Source organism: Octodon degus, unplaced genomic scaffold (genome assembly GCF_000260255.1).
Source record: "Octodon degus isolate 3935 unplaced genomic scaffold, OctDeg1.0 scaffold00023, whole genome shotgun sequence".
Taxonomy (NCBI): domain Eukaryota; kingdom Metazoa; phylum Chordata; class Mammalia; order Rodentia; family Octodontidae; genus Octodon; species Octodon degus.
In genome coordinates this window covers 19,100,127-19,110,760 of record NW_004524599.1, presented here as the reverse complement: position 1 = coordinate 19,110,760, position 10,634 = coordinate 19,100,127, and positions in this window count along the sequence as shown.

Sequence of the window (10,634 nt, the reverse complement as noted above, 5' to 3'; positions counted from 1 at the left end):
AGTTGTCTTTGTTTCAAATTGATTTGTTGTAATGTTGGAATATTTCAAATGTTGCTTTAATCAAAATGTACAATAAGACACACACTGTCCTTCTTCTTTCTTTCCTTCTCTCCCTCCCTCCCTCCCTCCCTCCCTCCTTCCCTCCTTCCTTCCTTTTTTTTTTTTTTTTTTTTTTTTTTTGCGGAACCAGGGATTGAACTCAGATCCTTGAGTTTGCCAGTCAAGCGCTTATCCTACTGAGCCATCTCCCCGGCCCCTTAACATTTACTTTTTTATTTTATTTTATTTTTTTATTTTTTTTTCCTTCCTTCCTTCTTAAAAGCCGGGTACTAGGCAACTTAAGGCTGATCAGAAGATCCCAGAAGTCACAAAGACAGCTTCTTAGGAATCTCCATTTTCTCGGGGGCGGGGAAAGGGGAAGCGGGGACCAGCGCAGGCCTGGCTGTTGGAACAGAAGTGCGCCCCCCCCCCCAGCTGTTTTAATCCCAGGGGAAGCTGATGCATTCCGTTCCCTCCTTTGCGCTTCCCAAGTGGGCTCAGCTCTCACCACACAAGGAGGTCATTCTGTACTCAGTACCATCCAGCTCTGCTCTGCCCGAGCTCTCTGGGAGCCTGAGCAGGAAGGAAGAATAGAGAGGGGCGAGGTACGGTCTCTCACCTACGTCTGCTGGGTGGGGAGGATTAGGGAAGAACTAATGGCCACTGTATGATGAGTTAGGCACGTCCTGCTGATGGCTGAACTTTGGAGGCTTTCGGAAGGCATAAAGAAGCAAGATCAAGACGCATGTGAGAAATTCCGGAGCAACGCGCTGGTGTTCAGGTGGGCTCTGGGCTCAGTTCCAGCGCATCCTCCCGCCCTCCACACTCACCCTGTCTGACAACGTCCAGCACCCAGTTTGTGCGCAGCGACACAGACATGCGGTACTGGTGGACCACACATGGCAGGCATCCTGGCTCTCCTTTGCAGGAACCCGGTCCGCAGCAGACTCAGAGGGACAGTCCAGGGGGCGGGGATCGAATCTGATGTAGCGCAGGTAGTTCTCACTCCCGCGGAACGCGCGGACTGAGGACACAGGCAGCATCGCGTGAGGCTAAGCTGTCTCTGAGCCCAGCCATCTACATAGCACGCCAAGCTCGGAGGGCTGCGCCCGTGTCCACGCACCCTCCGGGTCGTGGGGCGTGCACTGTCCTGGGGGAGACCCCAGCAGCCAGGCGTCTCTGTGCTCAAGGGAACAGCGCATGTGCTTGGGGAGCCGGTTCCGGAGCAGTGGGCGGTTCCGCGGGGGAGCGCCGGAGGGCGCTGTCGCTGCAGTAGTGTGGGGCGAGTAGCTCAGCGTAGGGTGGGACTGAGGCTGGCGGGAAGGGAGGGACCCTGAAGGCCGGGCTGCTGCCTTCACCAGCAGTAACTGTCCTTGCTCTTGCTGGCAGAGTCATTTGCATTAAAAAAGGAAGAAAGTGGTTTGTGCTTAAGCTTCTCACCTGTAGGTTTGTTACACAGGTACTCCTGACAAGGGCTGTGACACTCCCAGGCCCAGGCAGGGAGCCCCTGTGATCCCAGCTGAGGCAGTCTCCTGCTCAGCATCCCTGGGAGGGAGGAGGTGTTCCCGAGCTCTCCAGCAGTCTCTAGCTCCCAGAGCAGTGTGGATGTGGTCCGAATTTTTCACTAAAAATTATAAAAGGGCTGAGAAGATAAATCAGCAGTTTAACTGCCTGCCTGGCAAGTGCAAGGACCTGAATTCCATCCCCAGTACCTCATGCCTTGCAGGCCCCCGGAGCTGGCCACTGAAACGGGGCGGAGTGGGCAGGCCTATAATCCCAGCGCTGGGGATACTGAGACAGGAGGGTCACTAGGAGTCTGAACTGCGTAGTGAGACCCTGTACCGAGTAAATAAAGAAAAGATTTTTTAAAAGAAATACCAGAAGTGAAACAAGTCCTCTAACAATAACCAGAAAGATTATCGCCTTTTATGAGCTTCCATACAAACATGAAATTCCTGGAATGATTTTTTGAGCAAGATTCACTCTGGAAATAAATCATGTATACTGCAGAAAATAATGCAAAAAGAGTTCCCAGACTGTGATTCCAGCTACAGGCCTGTGGGCGGGAACGGCTCAAACATGAAGACTATCCAGGCCGCAGTGACTGGTACGCCAGCACAGGACAGCGACGGCTGCAGTATTGGCGCTCTGTGGGGCAGGAATAACTCCGTGTTCGCCGAATACAGTTTAGCCCAAATTAGCCTGCACTGCATGCAGTTATGCACACGGAGAAAATTATTTGCGTTTAGAGAAACCGGAATGCGAGGGTTGGCTGCTTATGTGAAATCTGCTCACCCAAGTCTGGAGCTGGTGAGGGCGTGGCTTGCACCTCGGATGTGACAGATGTCCTGATGCGGGCTGTCCCCAAACCTAGAACCGCTCTTCTCTGTGGAATGTAATCGGTAAACTCATGAGCTTATTGGATTCCGAGATGACGAGGGAAAATATGGAGATTTTCTCTCCATGAACAAAGAGAGTATGTTGTCATAATTATCAATAATCAGCCTGGTGTGAATCACAGAGATTACTCGTGGATTTTTGGTTTTTCAAATCACAGCGTTTGGCATCTGTTGAAGTGAGTTTGAACAGAATCTTCTTTATTTCTATGTAGAGAAAACCTTCTAGACCCGCTGAACAAAATCTGAGTGAGTCCCCAGGCTCTCAACAACAGTGAAGCAGGCCCCCCTCCCAGCCCAGCTACCAAGAGCCTACATGGCCAGCCTTGCTGCCAGACGTGCCCAGCAAGCCCGCAGTCAGGCACTAGGGTAGGTGCAGTGAGAGAAATGCTTTTGTGCTTGTCCGGATGAGTCGGTAAGACGGCAAGTGTACCCCAGTGCACCCTGACAATTCTTTTTTGTTTGTTTTTGGGTCTTTCATTACTGCTTTTGTTTTTGTTACTACTTAGTTGGGCAGGGTCTCACTATGTAGTTCAGGCTGATCTGGGGCTCACTCTGTAGACCACACTGGCCTGGGATTTGTGGAGGTCCTCCTGCCTTGATGTCCCAAGTGTTAGCATGAAGGGTGCACACCACCACACCTGGCCTCCCTCCCTTGTTTATGCTCAGTAATCTCTTTTTCATGATTCAAGTTGCAGAAATTAAGACCTGATTTCTTCATGTGATATTGAGTGAGGTTATTTTGAAGCTTTGGAAGTTAAAGATAGAACATCATGGAAAAAGCTGAGTCACTAACAAGTGGTGAATTGAGTTATTCAGGTGGCATTTATTCATTTTGCGAAGAATCCATGTGTTTAAAGCTCAGCAAATGTAGAAAATTGTTAAATAAAGTTTTATTAGAATTCATGCTTTCACCAATTTCTCACAAAATACATAGATTCCCATAGATTCCCTCACAGTCTTCGTTTACATATCCACCCAATGCATGTGACTCCAACGACCCATGCCTTGCTCTTATGGATTAGAACTACACACTCTGTTACTCCACATGCGTCCTTTAGGATCAAGACATTCTTGCACCATTTCCATAAAATTCCTTTCTGTGGATACTTTACAGGGACCAAACATTAAACAAACAAACAAACAAACAAACAAACACCCTCAAAGCAGAACAACAACAAAAGAACTCTTATTCCTAATGTTTATCTTGTATTTTAAAAATAAAGATCGTTGTGATAAAGTAAAACATACATAATGCTTTTAAAAATAAATTTTAAGAAGCAAAATTTTCTGTAAGATTTTTGAAATGTAATTGGTTGGAAAAAGAGAAAATACGCTACACAATTTGGTAAAATATACCAAGTTTTGGCCTTGCCTTCTATTGCTGGAAGATGGGAAGATTGGAAGGAAAAGTCCAACCCTAAGAAATTTAGAATAAAATCACTTTTATGGATTCCCAAGGGGGAGTGGGCTTCCTGTAGGACTCCTGGGTGTGGTTGTGATTGTGAGTGTGAGCCTGTGTGTGTTAGTTTCTGCAGAGTGAACCCAAAGCCTTCACGCTCCAGACATTTTTCTTTCTTTTCTTTTTCTTTCTAATCAGCATCTTGCTGAGGCTCTGAGCTGACAGTCTGGGCTCTGACCTGAGATTTTCAGGTTTAGATTCCTAGAGGGCTGGGACTGCAGCCACCCTCCGCGCTATCCAGCTTTGCATTCTCTACGGTCTCCTCTACGATTCCTGCAGGGTGCAGCTCAGAGACGGACCTCACCAGGACCGCTCTTTGGAAATAAAGCCTGACACGTGAAAGCCACTTTGGCGTGACTCTGTTTTGCACACAGCACAACACAATGAGCAGTACACACGTTCTCATCTGTAGAAAGATGAGCGCAATAGAAAATCGCTGAATGTCTTCCACCCGTGGAGCACGCCAGCTCCTGTCCTGGTTTCCAGCCCTGGGAATCACCACAACAGGAGTGAGGATTGTGTAATCGAAGTCAGAATAAATCAAGAATTTCTTGTTATGGATTCTCTCTCAAAGCAGAAAGTTAACATGAAGATGTTGCACAATCTGTCCAAGAAAAGAAAGGAAAACAAAGAAAGCATCAGAAGGAGCACATTTCAGGCAACTTGGATCTCACGGGAGGTTCTAGAGACCGCGTTTGGCTCCTGCACGTGGAGAACATGCGGCTGCTTCTAGTCCTGCAACAGGAGACTCTAAACAGTGTCCTCACTGCCAGCGGAGGGAGGAAAATCCAGTTCATTGATTGATTTTTGGAGAAAGTCCCAAATTGTCCCTTTACTAGTTTGTGATGAGTTGATGTTGGTGCTTGTGATAATACTGAGCAAGTTCATGCTTACCAGAGCATTGGGGTCTACAGGGAGAGAACTGGTGGGGGGGACATGCCATGCAGCCCGGGGGTGGGGCCTCCTGCACTCTGAGTGTGTGAAATGGGTGGTGCCAACCTGGACCACTGTGAGGAGACCGCCGGTGCAGATGAAGAGGCCCCCAACCACCCTGTGCAGGAAATACATGATAGGGCCTCAGTTCTGCTTCTCAAGGACTTGTACAAAGATTGCACTCTTAACTGACAGTGCTTGCTGTTGTTGTTGTTAATGTATTTGTTTGTTATAGCGTCTCACTTCACATCTCGGGTTCATAGAGATCCTCCTGCTTTCAGCCTCCCCAGTTGTGGAATTTCAGGCACAGGCCACTATGCTGGACTCGGGGAGCCTGCTCAGCTTGCCCTTGGGTGGGGCTGGCTTGGCATGTGTTGCAGGAAATTGCACCTCAGTCCTTGTGCTTGTCTCAGCTTGCCTGAGCAGGTACTTTAGTCTGCTGAGTTATTTCACCCACCCTGACACTGCTGATTTATAATGGACAAAATTTGGGTGGGTTGTAATTATAGCTCAGTCATAAATCTGTAGTCTGTCAAAAAATCTAGGAGGCTGAATTCCAAACTTCACAGTCTGTGTGTCAACAGCGTGAATGAGCCTACAGATCAGCAGTAGTTGCCTGAGACAGGACTGACTAGGGAAAAAGTATTTTCATGCTAAACAGTGTGGAATTATGGATAAAGATGGAAACCATGTGGCAGATGAAGGTGAATAAGGAAAAGGCGGCAGGGATCAAGTGAGCAAATTCAGAGCTGCTCCTTGGGCTGCAGTGCAGGACAATGCCCGCACACGTCTCAGCCCCAGACCCAAGTTTGCAAAGAGAAGGCTGTGCCTCTGCCTTGGAGCCCTGTTCTGGAGGCAGCGTTTGCATGGAAACCCCAGTGCACAAGGTCACGGCTCTGGGTTTCTCAGGTTTATATATGAGTCTATCAAATACAAGCGGGTTCCCTTCAAAAACAGGTCCAGTCACAGAAGGGAAGATCATTCTCTGGATGACGTTAGCCATCTTCTGACTTCATAGATCACATTGCAAAATGCTTTGGAGAAGTGCAACAAAGCAAAAATAGCATACTTCAGATTTTTGTTTTGCTGTGCAGACATTAAAGTACAGAACCGTTACTGAGCTGCACAATGCAGAAGAGCTTCCAGCAGGTGCTGGACCTCATTCCTTACTTTTCACACCTTCAGCTTTCAGAGATGATGGAGATGAGGTCCTTCCACAGCCTTTGGAGCCATCAGCAGACAAGTGTGGGCCAGGAGCCACAGGTATAGAGGCTGTATTGGCGCTGCACCTATGTGGCCCACCTGTAGACACCACTCCCCAGCCGCACAGAGCACGCGGCACCTCAGGGACTCAGACAGCAGCACACACTGTCAGTGCTCTCCATCCCCAGCCTGGGAAGCTGCAGGGAAGCCACAGTCCAAAACATCCCTGAACTACCTCACTCACAGGCCTCCTTCGGGCTGTAGCTCCACACACGGTGCACTGCCTACTCAGGTGCACTTCTCTGTGCTGCTCGAAGACCCTCTTTGTCACTGCAACACATTCATCCCTCACAAAGGAGAGAGTGCATCATGCATGATAAGTGCATGATCTGAAAGCCTTCTTTAAAGATCTGTGCTTGGCGAAAGGGGAGGCAGGCAGCCGAGCCCTCTTTCCTGCCCTGAGTGTGGACCAAAGTCACACATGACACAGGGGGCAGGCAGCTGAAGGAGGAGAAAAGCCCACAGCTACCTTAAAGTGGGACTAAGTCGTGGGTCAACTTGTTTCTGCTCGTTCGCACGGGTGGGGTCAGATTTGGGCCACACAGCTCTTCAGCTCCATTTGTGCGGACCTCACTTTCACCCTCAGAACAGATCAACTCTCACCTGGCATTCCAGTTCTATGGATGTCAGAGACATCATCCTCATTGTGCCTTCGGATACTGTGAAATCTAGTGACCTTCTGAATCCCACCGACCACCCCAAAGTTTGGCTGTAGGTCAAGCCACCCCAACGTTTCATGTTCCGATCCCTACAATTACTTTATAGAAGTCATCCTTTACCCTGTTACCACCTATATTACACGTGGAGTGAGCTTCCGGAGCAGAAAACTATTGCTTGTTTAAATATATATATATTTCAACCTAGTGCTGTTTGTTGTTCTCCGTCTTGCACCTTCTTCTCAAGCTGACCTCTGAGTCACTCCCTGCTCCTCCGTATAATGTGCCAGCAGCACTTATTTTACCACAAAGCCATCCTGAGGAGAATTCTCCCCCCACCATCCTGCATAACGAAAGTCGGCCTTCACTCACAAATGCACTCAGATGTTTCCCTCCCTCGCTTTCCCTACAGCACCATGCGGTTGTGTGTGCTCTGTCCCTTCCTTCACTGCATGGTGGAAACTGTCTGGACAGCGCCCTTCTGTTTAGTGTCTAAGGCACCCAGCTCCGACCCACCATTAAGTGCCGAATGCTAGTTTATGCGAAGTGGTTGAGTGAGCCTCAGGTGGGAGCGCTGCTGAACAGTCACAGAGGAGGCCTGAGGAAGCCGATGCAGAAGTAAGTGGAGCTCGCCTGTCTTCTGAATGCTGGCTGAAAGCCCTGGGGCGCCTTTCCCCAATTTTACGCCTGCTGAGAATGGCACACGCTGTGCTTCAGTACTCGTGGAGATCGTGGTTGGTTTTCAATTGCATTGTACTTATTGATCTACTTGTTATTGATTTTTTTTCCTGCTGTTGCTCTCTTTTCTCTCAGATAACAATGAGAGATCACTGAAAGAAGCAATTTTCTCTTTCCCAAGAATGTGACCCCGTTGCCAGAGAAGCTACATGCGACAGCCCCGCTGGGGACTGCTGGAGACAGACCTTTATGAGATTGTTTCCAAGCCCCTCGGAAGGTCCTCGCTTTTGGAACGTCAAGACTAGTAAGCGCTCTCTGCGTGTCTGGCCAAGCAATGGTTTTCTATAAGAACTGGTGGGTAAGTTTCTGTATTCTACACAGTAGTTGCTCCCTATTTTGCAGTTTGACTTCTGTGGATCCACTGCCTCAGGGATTTTCATAAAATATTATTTATCGCTGATTTTTTTTTGCTATATCATGGGATTTTGCAGTACCATATGGTACATGTATGTTGTTAAAATTATGTAGGTTTATGAGTTAAGAAAATGGTTAAGAACATTAGAAGTGTTTCTAAAAGTGTGGGAAAGGTTTATAAGAGTGTTGGGTTTATAAAGCTTTGAAATGTATTTAAATACTGATATAAAAATAACATTGCTGCTTCCCTGGTTTTCAGTTATCGTGGGAGTGTGGGAAACATAACCTCCGTGCTAAGTGCGGGGCCACTGTATGAGCTAGTGATACCATTCAACTGAAGAAATTAAAATCAATCACGTTGGATTTGAAACCTGGCCTCCAGGTCCCCCTGCCTGCCTTTGAACATGCCTCAAGCCCCTGAGTCCAAGGGTTCTCATCTATGAGCTAGGAGTGGTGTTCGTGCTGTCCGAGTGCGTCCTGAGAGTTCAGAACACTGAGGAATGCAGAGCTTGTGGAAGTGCTGGCTGCTGTGACAGAACAAATCGTCACTGTCTCTGTGTGTCATCCTCTGTTTTCCTGTTTGCTGTAAATATACTGTCTTGGATTTTGTGCTTAGGATATAGAGTGCCGAGAATGAATGCAACCATCAGGAGGAAGGCAAGAGCACCACATCTCCAAATGGCAGAAGGACTCTACAAATAAGCAGCAGAGGTTCAAACCACTCCCACCTGTGTAGGGAGAACACACGCTGAGGAGAGATTTCAGAGACGAGGTGCTCTCACACAGATGCTGAAAGTTTGGTGAGGCCCCAAGGCTCCTCCTCCTCCCTTTCTGTTAGAAAAGAGACGCTTCTTGTTATTTTCCTGCTTCACGTTACATTTTCCTCTGGTTCATTATTTTTTATTGTTTTATTTTTTCTGATATAAGATTTTATTTTTTAAATAATTTTATTGAGAAACAAATAGCAGTGAGACAGTTTCACAAGATCCGTAGGGCAGTTTTAATAATAAATACACTGCACCTTGCTGTCTCAGTGGTTATTCACTGTACAAGGTGCAGATGTGACATCCCATCCACAAACACTATTAGAACAAATCTTATTCATTGAATTAAGAGAATGTAGCTGTATATCTATCTTAACTATTTTGAATATACAGATACAAAATGGTCATTCATTTGTATCCCATTTTTTGTTTAGTTTTGTCAGAGAAGGGTATTCCATTGTCATTTAAATATTGTAGGTGCATGATTTCAGCAAAATATTCCAATATAGTCCAGTAGTGCATAATATCATTGGGTCATCTGCAAGACTGGCAGTGCCAGACGTTGTTGACCTGAGCCCTTTACAGCCCACCATGCCAACATGGATTCACCCCTTATACCTCATTTTTATACCTTTTTGCTGGATGGTGAAGACCAAGATAAAGCAAGACCTGTATAATAAGAAATGTAACTTTTGTATCTGGTAAGCTCAGTCAAGTGCCCTCAGGATTTATCCTGAAACCCTGTATCGCAGTTTGCAGATCCTTTGTCAGTGTCAGCCATGTGGATGAGTCACGGCCATTGCTTTGCCAATTTGCTTTCTGTGAAATCCTGAGAGAATGTTTTCTCTCCATGTGACTCTCCTTAGGCACACTGTACATCATCAATCACATTCCTCTGTGGCCCCATAATCTCCTTGAGCAGAAAATTTGGGGCACAACTGAGTTACATGTTGTTACAGTACAGGTTCTCCTATATCTTGAGTCTTCACTGACCTTGAAAAGCTAGCGCCAAAATGTTGGCTGTCCTTGCAGCCCTTCTTTTTCTCTAATTTTTGGTCTGCAAACTTAGATTGTTAACCCTCCAGAAGAGAAGCTTACTATTGCCTTACAGCATGTGCGGGTGGGTTTAACCTCACTGTCTGTCTGAATATCAAACATCTTAGGCCTAAGATGGAGCATCTCCTTTTACGTTTCATGTGAAATGAGCTTCTGGAATAGAAATTTATTTCTTCTTTGAAATGATATGCAGTGAACATTTCATCCTCAGCTGTATTTGTCACCCCCCTGCTTATTGTCTTATCAAACGTACCTCTGAATTACTATCAAGTCCTCCGTTAAGGTAGCAGTGGCATTTATTTTATCAAAAAATCATCCGGATGCCTGTTCTCCACTACCACCCGGCACAGCTAGCAGTGCCCTTCTCTCCTAAATGCGTTTAAGGTTTTCTCTGCCTTGCTTTTCCTGAACACAGCACACTGCTGTCCGCATTCTGTGGCTCCCTGTGCTGCACAGGGAGAGCAGCCCCTGGTGGCGTGTTTTTGCCTGGTGTCCCGGACACAGACCTGCTGTTAAATGCTAAAGATAGTTTGTGAGTAGAGGGTCCAGGAGGCTTTGAGTTGCAGAGCTCCACAACGATCTCGGGCCGGATCTGAGCAGGCCTTTGGAAGACGCTGGGGAGGTGTGCCTCCCTGTGACTGCTTCAGCTGCGTGGTAGGGGTTTGTTTACACCCTGTATTGATGCTGTACATGGCACACATTGTGCTTTGAAGGATACAGATAGTTGATATTTTAATTTGCATATTATCTATGTATCGGCTTGTAACTGCATTATTCTTTTCTGCTATTGCTCTCTTTTCTCTCAGGCAACAGTGAGAGACCATGAAATAAGAAGGATTGCCTTGTTGTCCTGAGGACGTGAAACCTTCGCTGAGAAGCTAGACACTGACAGCCACTCTAGGGCTGTTGGAGAGAGACCTTCATGCTCTCTCTCTCTGTCTCTCTCTGTCTGTCTCTGTCTCTGTCTCTCTCT